Source organism: Mastigoproctus giganteus, chromosome 13 (genome assembly GCF_048544385.1).
Source record: "Mastigoproctus giganteus isolate SK-2022 chromosome 13, ASM4854438v1, whole genome shotgun sequence".
In the NCBI taxonomy this organism is placed as follows: domain Eukaryota; kingdom Metazoa; phylum Arthropoda; class Arachnida; order Uropygi; family Thelyphonidae; genus Mastigoproctus; species Mastigoproctus giganteus.
In genome coordinates, this window is record NC_143587.1 from 109743204 (window position 1) to 109759352 (window position 16149).

Sequence of the window (16149 nt, forward strand, 5' to 3'; positions counted from 1 at the left end):
CGTGCTCAACCCATTCAAGGCCTTATAGACCTCAATCAGATCACCGCGCAGGTGCCTAGTCTCCAGCCACTGCAATTTGCAGAACTTAAGCCTCTCTTGGTAAGAGAATCCCTTCATTCCCCTCACCAATCGTGTTGCTCTTCTCTGTACACGCTCAAGCAAATCTACATCCTTCCTAAAATGAGGCCTCCAGACCTGTACGCAATACTCAAGGCGTGGCCTGACCATTGCCTTATACAGAGGGACAATCACCTCCTTTTCCCTGCTAGCAAAATTCCTATATATCATTGACAAAACCCCATGACCTGCCCTAGCAGCCTGTCTGCACTGCTCAGAAAACTTCATATCTGACTGCACAATTACTCCCAGGTCTTTTTCATTTTCTACCACCTTAAGTGTAGTACCACACAGTCGGTACGTTTCTCTGGGGTTACTTCTACCCATATGCAGTACTTTGCATTTGTCAAGGTTGAACTTCAGTTGCCACTTCTTAGCCCATCTGCCCAAATTATCTAGATCCTGTTGCAGTAGCACACTGCCATTACTGTCATTAACAACCCTGCCAACCTTTGTGTCATCTGCAAACTTCGACATTAAGCCTGATATACCTTCATCAATATCATTGATAAATACACAAAACAACAGTGGACCCAACACCGAACCCTGTGGGACTCCACTAATAACATTAGTCCACGAAGAGCAGCACCCATTGATTACCACCCTCTGTCTTCTCCCACTTAACCATCCTTTTATCCATTGTAGCAACTTACCCTTAATACCATTCTGCTCCAATTTGTACAGTAGTCTTCCATGCGCAACTGTGTCAAAAGCTTTCCTGAAATCCAAGTATAGCGCATTACGAAAGCATATAGAATCTGAGGTATAAGTGTCGCTATTTCATTTATTAAATCAGAGGATGAAATATTTAAAACTTTGTAATCATAGTGCACGTTGCATTTCACGCGCTGTGAAATGCAACACACTACGATTTACAAAATATGTAGTAATACAAGTATTCCATTGTGAGGTGGTGTAGTGAAATTAAAACAATTACCTTTATATACAAATTTGTATAATTAGTAACAAGATAATTAGGTATATACTTTTCCCTTTCATCCATCACAGAAAATACAAATCTCAATTTAAGAAAAAAAAATCGAACGCGTGTGAAATTTAACACAATCAGTGCATTACATAACTTTTTTTTGCAAAACGACAAACCGACCATAAAAACAAATATTTACCGAGATCACCCCGTTTTTGAGTGAAGTGTTCTGTTGTCTAGACAAAGATAAAACAAGACGTCAAATAGTTTTTTTTTTTTTTTTCCAAAAGGGCTATTTTTTAGAAGTTACACAAAATTTTCATGTTATATGCATTTTGTAAGTGATCCTTTTTTTTTTTCAATTTTATTATATGTCGATTAAGTTGACTACGCAACAGAAAATAATCGTTGACATTGTTAGAACTAAAACATTTGGTTTTATAAGTAAGACGTATTATATAAATAAAGTATTTAATGAAACCGATTATAATAAACAGTGCTTGGAATTTAGGCCGGAACGCCGTTCCAGTTCGTCATATGCATCACTAATGTTATGCATGTGCGGTAATTGCCTTGAATACCTATTATTCTGACGAGCATTCTGTTTCAAAAAATTTTCCATCTTGAGCAGTGATAAAAATGTTTACCGATTCATCATCTGTTCTCACTTCCACTACCATAACCTGTCCTGTTTGAACTCCGAGCTCATAGCTACATAGTAGGGCGGCTCCTTGTGCATCTGATGGCGATCTACAGACCAGCTCATTGTGGTGCTGACTCCAAAGCGACTTGTAAGATCTGAAAATCTTACAAAAATAAAATATATTTTTTTGACTTCTGAAGTTAGTTTTCCTTTTTGGATTCTTGCCGTTGGGAGAAATGTTAATAGCGTCAGTTTCTATAAACAAGAATTATCCAGTAAGGATTGTAAAACTTAAAAGGTAGGAAGAACGAAAAACAGAAAAATTAGCTTTGCATCCGTCAAAACAGAAAACTGACTGAAATATCTATAGCAAGCCCAGCAGGTGGTACGGCGCAACAAGTTTATGAGGGGTCACGCACCGGAAACGCATATGGCTAAACGCACACACAAGCCTCTAAAAATAGACGCGATGGTCTCCAGTGACACATTTGTGGTTTGTCTGTAGTGCTTTTGAGACAAGCTGTGATGACCCAGAAGGAGTTGTTTTGATACATTCGGCCTACATGAAAGAACTCAACGGATGTAAACAGGTAGGAAATAAAAAAGGAGAGGGGTATTGTGAATCACGTGCCACAGGGCTGGCTGACCTGCCAACAAATGAAAGGATAAAAAATGAATATAGGAAGGAGGAGATTGGTAGAACCACTGTAGGAAGGCATGACAAACTCGGAAAAATTGTGGATGGAGACGGACAGAAGGAGAGTGAGGGAGTGTCAGTGAGTTGGGCAGTAAGATGAGAGGGGGTCAGTGTCAGTGAGTTGGGCAGTAAGAAGAGAGTGGGTCAGTGTCAGTGAGTTGGGCAGCAAGATGAGAGTGGGTCAGTGTCAGTGAGTGGGGCAGTAAGATGAGAGTTGGAGAAGAAAAGAAAGGAATGAGTTTTTTTAGATAGAGTAGCCGGTGGAGAAAAGTGGCTAAGTTTAATGTGTAGTCAGAATGAGGGGTAGATAAGCTTTAGGTGAACAGTTAAGTCGTTGATCTAATAAGTTAGTGAGAGAGGCAGTCGAGTAAGTGGAAAGATGAAGATGAGGTGCAGAAGTCGGTCAGACAGTCAGTCAAAAGTAGACTGAGTTTCGAAGTGAGAGATGAACACGTGCCATAGAAAAGAGGGAAAATTTTTCAAGATCCTTAAAGTAGATGAGAAGGAGTCAACTCCATTATGAAGGAACGATATTGCCTGATATTCTGAGAGCAAGTACGCTGGAGCTGATGAAATCCGAAGCCGGACAAAAAGAGTACAGCCATTCTGATCAGATGAAATTAATGCGTCCATAAAGAAATAAAAAGGTACCCAGGAAGGAATCCAGTATCTTATATCGAACTCCCCCAGTGATTGTGAGATGCGACCCAGATAGAAAGAATCCCCTACTCGCTTAGAGAAGGATGTACCGTGAAGTCTGCCAAGTTATGTAAGTAAGTGATTAGTTTGCTTAAGTAATCCCAACATCACACCGACTATAGGCACTCGATAACCAGTTTATCAGAACTTTTGATTGAACACATATGTATAAGTAGTACTTTATTGTAATGAATAAGTTAGTGAATGTTATGGACTGAAGGACATTACCCAGGGCAAGTCAATATACATATAGATAAATTTTGGAAGGGAATAGATATAAAATTTTTGATGTGATTGATACTTGTTAATATTTGGTTAAATAAGTGAATGACTAAGTATGAATTTTGGAAGGGGATAGACGGATGTCAGTAACCCCCAAATGTGCAAGTAGTTAATTGTAGAAATTTGATAGTATTGATTACCTAGATTAAAGAAGGTTGTAGGCTATAATCTGTTAGAAAACCGAGTAATGATTTATACTGAAATTAAGAGTATCGGAGCTTTATCAATTTGGAGTAGGAATTGTTTTGTAATGAAAGGAGAATGTTAATAGATTCTTTTGAAAGTCAATTGAACTCAGGAGTAAGGAAGTAAAAACATTTTGTAGTTTAAAAGAGGGGATAGTTGATTATGATTTATGTAAAGGAAATAGCCCTCCTTGAGTTTACTCAATAGGCAAAATACCTTGCTCCTATACATTCTGTTATAAGAAGATGAAATTAAATCTATTTGGTCATGAGTTTAATAAATTTCTTTTGTTTGATGTATCTATGTAAAAATGTCCAATAAACTGTATTTTTATTATACAACATTTGTGTGTCTCTTTGTTATTCTGAGAAAAAGCCTATCCAAAGGGAATTAAACTCAACAAGGAGATTTTCCCCTAGAACTTGGAATTTTCTGAAGTAAAATAGTCAGATGCGCAAGTGGGGAGTTATTATAAAGGGGAGTTGTTAAAAGGGGAAATAATAAATAATATATAAAATAACATTTTTTTAAAATACACCCCCCCCCCCACAGACTCCTTGTACTGCAGTCTTCTCAGGCTAAATAGTATCTCCTTTTGCTGCTGTTTTCAGAAGCAAAAAAGCAACTTCTCGTGCTACTGATTCCTGAAACCACGAAGCGGAACATTCTCGGACTACTGTATTGTCCTGAATGTTGAGTCCTTCGGCTTTATTTCTATGAGTATGGTCTCTAATATCTATATATAACAGCAATCTGGATATGAACACGAAATTCGTTATAACTTGAACCTGATATACAAATACACACACATATATATATATGTGTGTGTGTTTGTATATCAGGTTCAAGTTCATTGCCCATACAGTATATATATATATATATATATATATTATTATTATTTTTTAAAACTCTGATTATATACTTGTCGAGATTATATACCTGCTTTTCATAAAGTAATCCTTAGCAGTATGGTTCTTTCACCACGTCACTAGTCGGAGATGTCTGAGTTCGAGTAAGGTCGTAGATTGGAAGAATTTCTAAAGGCTTTTTCAATGGGTCCTGCAGTTAGCCGATCTCGAGCAGAGGAAGTAAAACTCCCGATGAGTTATTCCAGGTTTTTCAGCCCACACAACTGACAAATTTGCCGGTGAACACACACTTAGCATTAGCATTAGTAACGGCACATTATTCAAGAAAGCAAGCTTATATAGAATCAGCCAAAAAAACCCCAACAAATCTTCCAATTTAACCCATCCACTCGGTCCAAATGTTTGTCTAGTTCTGCCTTGAATCTATTTAAGCTATCAACTTCTACAACAACAGAGGGAAGTTTGTTCTGCAATCAACCACCCGCTGGCTAAAGGCAAACTTTCGCCCATATGTCGTACAACTGATTTTTCTCATTTGGAATTTATGCCCTCTCAGGCGATTATTCTGAGCAAAAGGAAGAATCCCACCAGCACTGAGCATGCTCAAACCATTCAAGGCTTTATACGCCTCAATCAGATCACCTTGCAGGTACCTAGTTTCCAGACACTGTAATTTGCAAAACTTAAGCTTTTTTTCGTAAGAAGAACCATGTTCCATTCACTAATCTTGTTGCCCTTATTTTTACTCGTTCCAGCAGCTCTACATCCGTCTTAAAATGAGGCCTCCAGCACTGTACAGTACTCAAGGTGTGGCCTAACCATTACTTTATACAAGGGGATAATCACCTCCTTATCCCTGCAAGCAAAATTCCTATATATCATTGACAAGACACCATGAGCTACTCTTGCAAACCGTCTGCACTGCTCAGAAAACTTCATATCTGCCTGCACAATTACCCCCAAGTCCTTTTCATTCTCTACCACTGTCAGTGTAGTACCATACGTTACTCTGGGATTAATGCTTCTCATGTGCAATATTTTGCATTTATCAATGTTAAACTTCAGTTGCCACCTCTGAGCCCACCTGCTCAACTTTTCTAGATCCTGTTGCAGCAGCGTACTGTCATTAGTGTCATTAACAACCCTGCCAACTTTCGTATCGTCTGCAAACTTGGACATTAAGCCTGATATACCATCATCAGTATCATTAATAAATATACAAAACAATCGACCCAAAATTGAACCCTGAGGAACTCCACTAACAACATTAGTCCACGAAGAGCATTGTCCATTGATTACCACTCTCTGTCTTCTTCCACTCAACCATCCCTTTATCCTTAGCAGCATTTTGCCGTTAAAGCCATACTGCTCCAATCTTTACAGTAGTCTTCCAAGTGAACAATATCAAAAGCTTTCCTAAGATCCAAATAGATGGTATCAAAGTTATTCCCTGCATCCAGTTCTTTGTGACCACATCATAGTACCCAATCAAATTGGTCAGACAAGACTTCCCCTTAACAAAACCATGCTGTATCCGAGCTATAACTGAAGTCTTGTCTAGATGATCCTGCAGTGCTTCTTTAACCAGTGCCTCCATTAATTTCACTGGTACAGAAGTTAGTAACAGGTCTGTAATTACTAGTGTCGCCCTTTGATCCTCCTTTGTGAATTGGGGTCACATTTTGCACATCTCCAGTCCATGGGTACCTCCCGTGAGTCCAAAGAAGCTCTCATAATTATGGTTAAAGGTTTGTTTACTTCCTTTGCTGCCTCCTTTAATATAACTGGATAGATCCCATCCATCCCAGATGCCTTTATTATGTTTATCTTTAACAATTTCGCCTCCACTTTGCTCTCAGTTATTACAAAATCATCTAGCTCACTGCCAGCAATTCACCTCTGGCATTCCCCTCTCTGAATAACTCCTCTTGTGTGAATGTAGATGCAAAATACTCATTTAGTTTGTTAGCTACCTGAGCAGGATCATCAACAGTTGAACCGCTTCCTTCTCGAGTTTACATAAGTAAAAAACTCTTTGCTGTTCTTCTTCGCATCCTTTGCCAAAGATTTCTCGTAATCTGCCTTTGCCTGCCTAACCTCCTTTGTGAGTTGGTTACAGACCAGCTTATATCTATCATAGGCTTCCGTGTCACCCATTAATTTATGTGTATCCCATGCATTTTTCTTCTCTGCCACATATCTGATTAGTTCATATTACATCCATTTAGGCCTAAACCTTGAACAATATTTCTTAGTTGGTATGAAAAGCCTAGTAGCTTCCAAGATCAATTCTTTGAATGCTTCCCATTTTGAATTTGCTGTTGGTAATATCATCAGTTAGTCCCACCGTATAGAATTTAAATACGGTCTCAGACCACCGTAGTCACCTTTACGAAAGAAAAAACCCTTTCCTTTACCCCTGATGGTAGTTACCTCTTTGAGTAAATCCCTCTTCATCACACTGTGATCACTGCCACCTAGTGGTTTCTTTATCTTCAGATTCTTAATGCATGAAGAATCACTACTGATAATCAGATCAAGAGTATTACTCCCTCTAGTTGCCTCCCGAGCATGCTGCTATAGAAAACAATCATCCAATAAAACTACAAAAGCCTTGCTAGTGTGGAAGTGCCAACCCACAAATTCCAGTCAATATCTGGGAAATTAAAATCCTACATTATAAGTCTCTCTGATTTACTGGGCCACTCTATTTTCCTGTACAGTTGTTTATTATACTTATCAGAGTCTTTAGGCCTATAACACACTCCTACTCTCAATTTTGATTTCCCAGTGCTTATGTCACGCCAAACTCACTCCACACTGCACTGTCCATCCATGTCGACTTGCTGTACTTACTTGGATTTTATGTTTCTTAACTAATAGCATAACCCCTCCTGCCTTCCTATCCTGTCTATCATTCCTGTATACATTGTACTCCCCAAATTCCATTTCTGCATTCCTTATATCTGTGTGACACCACGCCTCTGATATCCTAACAAAATCTGCCTTTGATGTTTTGACCAACACCTCAAATTCATCAAATTTATTTACCAAACTCCTAGCATTGGTGTACACGCAAGCATACATGCACCTGTTCCTATTCTTCTCTACCCTAACACAGCCCATGTGTTCACTTGTACCGCAATGACTCCCAGCAGTCTCCGAAATCCCCTGCATCTTGTTTCCAGGCTGCTGCTCATTCCAATAGAAGCAGTGCAAGAATCACTTTCACCTCTGCCAGCGGCTACTGTTAATCTATTCTTCCGTGTATCCCCCCCCAAGCTAGCAGTTTTCCGATTCACCTAACACTGCCTCGATAGAGTCGGCAAATATTCTTGCACCCTTTCTATTTAAGTGTATCCCATCGCTGTAGAAGCAGTCTCTCCTGTTAACAGACCAGGCTGAGAAAAATTCTACCCCTTGAGCCTTGCACAATCTCTCCAGGACCGAATTGATCGACAAGACTCTCATCATATACTCCCTCCTATCGTGTCTGGGCAGAATTGCAGACACTTTCAAATTCAACCCTAATTCGCGGCTTTTTTTCAACAGCGACCTGTACTTGTAAAGTAATTCCGCCTGTCTCGCAGACCATCTGCACTGAACGGCAGACACTTGCACTCAATGGTACAACTCAGCACTCAATGGCAGACACTTGCACTCAATGGTACAACTCAGCACTCAATGGTACAACTCAGCACTCAATGGCAGACACTTGCACTCAATGGTACAACTCAGCACTCAATGGCAGACACTTGCACTCAATGGTACAACTCAGCACTCAATGGCACAACATAGGTCCAGGATGACCTTGGATCATCCTGGACCTAGAATTAATTGCTAGAATTAATTCTGAAACAATTGCCGTCGTTGAGGAAAACATTTTCAGAAGAATTTATTGTGTGAACTCGAAAAAGTACTGAACGTTTCCCATGGAAGCATTTCAATAATAATATGAGCAGTTGGGTTCCCAGAAACCTTTCTTCATGAGAAACAAAGGGTGAAGTCATCAAAAGAGAACTTAAAATTAATTCTTGCTAATTTAGATAGATTTTTGGCGATCGGTGATGAACCTTAGCTACATTTTTATGATCCTGAGTCCAAATCAGAATGCATACTGTGGAAGCACAGGGAATCTCTAACCCCGAAAAAAAGTTTCGAATCCAACCATCAGATGGGAAAAGTAGAGTTGGCCTTAATTTTCAGAGATACAAAAGGATTGTTTTTAATTGATTACCTCGCACCTAAACCACAGTAGCAAGGGGTAAATTATGTCTGGCTTGTGCCAAAATTAAAAGCTGCAATTCGGCAAAAAAAAACAAGAAAAGTTGGTTCATCGGGTTTTACTTTCCGCGCGCAAAGCTCGGGTTGCATAGGATGAAATGCATGAATATGGATTTGAACAATTAAACACCCCTCCCCCAACCATATAGTTCAGATCTGGCCCCAAGTTGATATTATTTGTTCCGACGCTTCAAGTCTGACCTTTGTGGAACTCATTTTAAACATAATGAAGAGTCAAAAGCAGCTATGGAAGCCTGGTTTGAAAATAAATAGAATATATTGACTAGAAAGAAAGAAAATATATTGACTAGGGATATTCCGTTCTCAGAACGTTTTGGCCATCCCTTGTAATACACACTGGCGCAATATAGTCAGAGTTGCTGATGCACCTAAAAAAATAACAACCTTTCATAAGGTAGCGTATTTTTGCTTGCCTGTACTATAAAATATGGATGTAAGTCCCACTATCCGGACACTCCTGCCTTCATATTCCAATGGACCTTCCCGGATAAGCTTCTCAGGTCTGTATATAAGGAAGTCGTATGGCCACACAAGTTAGTCGTTCTCGTCATGGAATGATCACTTCCACTGCGCTAGGGATTAACTCCAAATCTTCTCTCCCTCTACTGCTACGGATGCATACAAATTGTTTTTATATCTATATCCGAATTACCAATTGATAAAAATATTCTGTTGTATCTATGCAACTTCTCGCTTTTTTTTTGACATTTACACAAATTCGCCACAACTCTTTCGGGGCCTTATATACCTCAATCATCAGGTTCCTTTGCCTTACATACGAAGTTTTGTAAAAGGGCATTCTAAGCCATTTTTTTCTACATCATATTTTTCTACATCATTCGGATGCTGCAAATAGTGGCTCTGAAGAATTTGTCTCTAAATGAAACAGCGAATAAGACTGTTAGCTATATGCCTGTCACCTAGGATAAGAAATATAGTGTAGATGCCTTAACTTGGCAGATAACTGAATTACCCTCGGCTTACGAGAATGACAGAACTGAAATCCGTGCTACTGCATTGTCCAAATGGGGAACACATAAATATCACTGTGATCTTTCAAAATATAAGCTGACTGAAACACAGGTGTCATTTGTTTGATTTTTTTTGTTTCTTATCATAGTTACCACATTGGACTAAACCACGGACTGCGCGCGACAAGTTGATGCCGGTGACTGGTCACGTTGATCTTGACTAGTCAGTCACCTTCTTATTTCAGAGAAAAAAAAAAAGTTTCAATCAATTTCATAAAAAAAGTTTATGCTGTTATGGTTAATTGAGACGAAAACATTTAATTCAAAATAGAAAATATATCGCTAAATCTTCTAAGAGTACATCAGCAATTAAGAAAAGGCAAGAAAGACACAGTAAATTATAATTAATTTATACATTTTATATATCAAAATTATAAATTTAAATAAATATATAATTTTTAAATAAATGTATCAATAGATCAATTCATATTAGTATTAATTCGCTGACATGAATTAATACTAATATATTTACAATTTATTACATATGTATATTTTCCACAAATATACATTGTTGTTCACTTCTCAAAACTAGAATTTGTTAATCTTTATCAGAATGTCATCTTTATCGGCAGCTATATTTCCGTTTTACTTTGAGTTTTCGAAAGCAAACTTTCAAGACTCAATTTCTTATAGCAACGCGTGCTTCCCTATTAAGGCATTCTTTACAGAGAAACCAATTTTCAGTATAGTACTGCAATCTTGCTGTATGTATGTGAAGATACTGTACCTATCAAAGCCGATCAGTGAAATGGTGGTTATATTCGCTTAGTGCAGTGTTAGGTTGTGTTTCCAGCGTTGAGTGATCAGCCTCTTAGCTCAGTGGGAAGCAGAATATGCAATTCACTGGTTTCCGTTTGCCCATCAATTATTAATTGACATAAAAATAAATAACGCGTTTAATAACATCCCTGTTGTCATTAAACCGACCTCCGTTCAGCATGAGGATGCGCCACCCAAATACCCATTCAGAACAGGTCTGAGGTTCAACTTCGTTGCAGACAAACTTGCAGATAAAGACTTTTTCACCCCGAGCTATAGTCAAATCATTTCAACCAGAAGTGTAGGATTATTCTTCCACACACACACACACACACACACACACACACACACACACACACACACACACACACACACACACACACACACACACACACACACACACACACAAATCGGGCACACAATTCAAACATATAATATATTGACCTCTCCTAATGGTGCTTCGGCATTTGCCCTTAAATAATCCAATCCGACTATCCGGTGGACAAAAAAAAAAATACGACGAGGACAAGATCATAGTTATGCCAAGAAAGAGTCTTGTAGCCTATCGATACCTAGGTTCGTAATAATTTTTATAGGGAAACACGGACAGTTAATAGATGATGGTCAGAACTTAATGGAGGCTTGTGCATCGATGACTAGGCTCGTTCAGTCTTTTGCAAACCAGCTTTGACTATATATAAATAATTACCTTTTATTATTTTTTTCCATAAAGCATTGAAGGTCTACAGCACAGCAAAACCTAGATTTAACGGACTATATGGGGTAAAGTCTATACTCTAAATCAGATTGTCCATCAAATTCGAAAGAAATACACATCTTCTCTGAAGTTGTTAGAATGTTATGAAAAAAAGTGCTGTACTGTAAAATAAAAAAAAAATTTAATGTTATTGTTTTACTTATTGCTTAGAGTAGAAGACCCTGAAATTTTACTTTTGTGGCACAGTAACAGCGGAAACTCTCACAAAAACTTATTTAAAGATTGAAGGGCTTTCAAGTACCCTCGCTAGAGTTTCAGAGGACACCCTACAGATGTCTCACACGTTCGGCAGACTGATGGATGACGATGAGGAAAGTTCTGGCCCTCTTGCACTCTCTAAGATGTGAATCCTATAAAGGGCACAAGGCATGAGTTTGATTTTGCTTAGAAAAATTTCCTCATAACAGCAGAAACTGTAAACACAATTTAGGTATATTTCAAGAATGTAGTGCAATGATTATAAATGAAAACAAAAATTCTTCATACATTTTGGTTTTTATATCTGATTATCTTATACCGTATTGATAAATGAAATCAAGACCAGCCTCTTCATTACCCATGATTTAAATTTGCTTTGTTTCAATGAAAATGTTTTAAATGATGGGAAATACCATCATAATGAGGCAATTACGTCACTGGATCCCGTACAGAAGAAAAAACTATGGATGCTGCCCTTAATCCAGTAAATCAAAGGTTTACTGTAATGTGTCTTTTGCAGCAGTTATTATATTTCCAGTGGAACAGTAAAATTGAATAATACAAATACAAAAATAAATAATTTACTTTATTCTTCCTAGGATTTTTGCAAGTCTCCAACTCACTGATTAGTGAAAGATTTAGGGCTCCTCTAAAGAGACATAAGGGAATAACGGTTATGTAAGTTTTGAGGGTCGTCGGTCTAAGAAGTATATTGTAACAACAGCAAGGGGGTCTTACTCCAAACAAGTTATATTATGGTTTCAACGATATAAATAACTGCTACGTCTTATATTGCAGTATTATATTGCAGTCTAGGTTTAATTGGATGTGACTCGCTGCTACATATACACGTTTGTATACTCTGTCGGACACTGGTGTGCAAAACTTAAGGATCAACACTATTTCTAAAGGTTACACCACAAAATCAAACGAAATAGCGTGTGGCGATTTGCCTGGTGCACATGCAAATATTTGAATCGTGATGAGAGGACTCACATAAACAGATAAAAGCAGCAGTTCAGCAGTTATGTGCAAATTACCGAATGGTGAGCACGATTTTTACAGCAGCGTTCGATTGGTTTCATACAGTGCTACAGACAACAAAATGGCCAGTAGACAATATTTGGATGACTTTATCAGGGGTCGAATAATTGGAAAGGTCGAAGTGCGAGGAGTGTGGCTGCAGAGTTCGGTATCGCCCATAGCATGGTCTCACGTGCGTAGTCGGCCTTCAGAACGACAGGTACAGCTGTTCAAAGGAAGTGGTGGTCGTCCACGAAAAACAACGCCCAATGATGACCGCTATATACTCCTACAGGCCAAGAGGGACCGATACCAGACAGCGGGATCCATTGCAAACCATTGCACAGGAGTACAGGACATAGGATATCGCGGTTTACCGTGGCCAGGCGATTCCACAAAGATGGACTGTTTGCCCGACGGCTAGTATACGCTGTGTCCCTTTAACACCTGCCCATCAGAGACACTGTTTACAGTGGTGCATCGAACACAAGGACTGGACAGCAGCGCAATGGGGTAAGGTACTCTTTACTGATGAGAGTAGATTCAGTCTCAGCAGCAATTCTGGACGTCAGCTAATCTGGTGAGAGGTTGGCACACGGTATCACCCCGCAAACATCACTGAAAGGGATCGATATGGCGGTCGAGGTGTTATCTTGGATGGACGTACACAACTCCAGATATTGGAAGGCGGTACTGTAACCGGTACATGCTACTGTAATGAGATAATCCTTCCCGGCATGTCCACATCCACCAGAAAATGTTCACCAGCTGAAGATGGCGTTGACAGAGAAATGGACGATGTTACCGCAAGAACTTATCAACAATGTTGTTCTAAGTATGGACATGCGGTGTAAAGTCTGCATCGACATTAGGGGTAGCCATATCTCCTACTGAGGACCACCTGTTCCCTTTGTTCCATCTTTGGCAGTGATGCATATGTATCATGGCAGCCAGTGCTACGTTGCCATTTTTGAATAAAGTCCCTCTGTATCGTTTTGTTTCAGTTGTTGTGTCGTTGTTGTTTCCTTCATCATTTCTGTACCTCACGAGGTTCCTTTGGTATGCTTGTCCCATATCCAGGCCATTCCTATGAGAAGCTACAGATGAAACCCTGACTGGTCCTTAAGTTTTGCACACCAGTGTATTATATGACTCGGAAATTTGAGCGTCGCAGCCCCCATCAACATCAACCACTTGTACTCAGCTGAATACCAGCTGCTTCGTTGGATTAAGCACAAACATCGTTGGTCATCTCCGCAAAGAACAACTGCGATGGCGACCTCATTAAACTTTTCCCGACTGCCATCCCTAATAATGGAAAGACGCCTTGTCCTAACTGTCAAAATTACTATCGGAATGATTTCGGAGTTGAACATCTGGGAACTGTATGACTGGAGAATCCCTCAACCGGACTGAGGTCAGCTCCCACACTTACAGCGCAACCTAATAGACTAGTCATTTGTGATCGTTTTTGTGCCCAGGCAAATGGTCACCACCATCCAAGAGATTGACGGCAATCCGTACAAATTTGCGAAGGATTAGAAATACCAGAGAGAGAGAGAGAGAGAGAGAGAGAGAGAGAGAGATCCTTGGTGGAATAATTTCTAAAACCTAGTTTGTATTTAGTTCTGAGGGATGAACCCGAATTCTTGATGTGGACTCCATCTCCCAAGAGCATTTTCCACCAACCAATGTAAAAACCCTGGAATTGCTACTGTGAAGGGTACATCACCCTTGTGTACAATAAAGATTATATATAGAAATACGTGCTATTTGCGTACTTGGAAAAACCTTGCGAATGCTTATGGCGCTATAATAATTATTTTTTAACCTTTATGTAAAAGATTTTTTTTTTTTTTTAAAGTCAGAATGAAAAAATTCCTCAGCAAAATTCATCAAAAGCTTTAAAAGGACATTTGAAATATCCAACGAGACATTTTAAATCTATATCACTGCGAAGTTCAAACGGAAATCGATTACGCACTATCTTTTGAGTTAAAATTAGCTGAGATGTCTTTAAAATAATTAAGATTTCGAAAAAATTGATTTTGTTTTCTAAGAAATCTATGATTCTGTCCTCAGAGCTCCTCAGAGCTCCAGGAAAATCCAATAAAAAATAAATATTAAGTTTATTATATGACCCATCACTTACCACCATTTAAGTGATCTGACTGATATAAAGCACGTACATGAAAGAAGTGGAATAATAATAATTATTATTATTACTACTGCTATTACTACTTACGTGGAACTCCAGAAAGCCGCCATCCTGAATACTTGTAGGGCAGTCAGAGAGTTCCTTGACCAACAGTAATAATAACAACAGTAACCGGACGCAATCAACCACTCCATACACTTGATACCGGTACCCGTCAAGGGTTAAAAAAAATCCCATAAAGATAAAAAGTCACAATAATAATAATTAATAACTTCCCTTTATTTAAGAAAATTTATTCAATCCCATTAGCACGCAGTGGAATAATTAAAGTTGAGATATGTCTGAACCGCAGTTTCCGAAATAAACATGCAGAGTAAGTTTAACACTTACCTGAAGGCGAAGATAGGGTGCACCTTGCTGGATGGACCTCAGTAAAATTTTTCTAGAAAGAGGGTATAACGAAAAGTAAACTTAGCACCTTATGTCGAATTGTTTCTGTGGGATCCCATGACTATAGCTTTATATAAAGTGGTATGCTTATCTGCAGAGATAATCTACTGCGATTTCTGTGTCTCTGCTGATGCTCTCTTAGTTTCTGTGACGGGAAAGAGACAAAGAATGGGGACTTCAGATCGATGAGTGGGACATACCGCAAATTTATAAAGGATGCGATAATGAAGATCAAGCTGCTGAAAGAGAGTCGCAACCCCTCACAACTCACCTGTTCTTATACAACAGGTGCTACTGTGACGCCAGAGAGCAGAGGAGTGAGTGTGACGCACACGTGTCACACATTCTGTCTTTATTGGCTGTTACTGGAAGCGATCAACAAAACATTTTAAATAGAAAAAGGCTGGAGCGAGGGGAGGTATAAGGCAATGACAAGATTATGACAGTGATTGCCACCTCGCTGCGCTACTTCATTTGATATTGCTTTTTCTTTATATTCTCGCAGTAGGTAACGCTGGGAAGAATATTTTTAGTTTGGTTTAAATATTGTTATTGTTCTTTCTGCTACAGTGACGATGCTCATCCAGAATGCTCATCGAATTCGGAGTGCCTCCGTAGCCAGGTGGGCAAGAGCAGCAGTGCGTAGCACGCGCTTCTTGATTACACCGAGTTCGAGCCCGTGACCACCAAATACGGAGGATGCGGAAAGGTCAGGGAATGACCACCGCATATCCCCGGAGCAATATGGCCTTAGTTGCTAATACTCCTAAAACCAAATAACAAACAACAACATCGAATTCGGTATCAAGAGAAATATATGGGTTTTCAAAGTTACTGTAAATGTTTTTAAATCATCTGATATACAGGGTGATTTATAATTCGGACTGGTGGTCTTTCGGTAAAAAGCTTAGGACAAACTTTGGGACTTCACGAGCACTTTGGGATCAATAATAAAATTAGTTACAATGAATATAAAACTGAAAAGCGTTCAGGACGATCCGTTGATCTAAGTAGCATAGATAAAGG

General features: G+C 39.0%; 1 protein-coding gene across 3 annotated transcripts in view; it reads right to left on the reverse strand.

Annotated features, from left to right (window-relative positions):
* The window catches only part of Ilp7 (Insulin-like peptide 7), a 180092-nt gene that overhangs the window by 56509 nt on the left and 107434 nt on the right, over positions 1 to 16149 (reverse strand). The window contains exon 1 of one of the 3 annotated variants that reach the window (XM_090387572.1): positions 15064 to 15413. The exons of the other annotated variants lie outside the window; for them this stretch is intronic. The gene's annotated coding sequence lies outside the window, so the exon portion shown is untranslated. Of the gene's footprint in view, positions 1 to 15063; positions 15414 to 16149 lie in introns of those variants that run through there. 3 annotated transcript variants of the gene reach the window in all.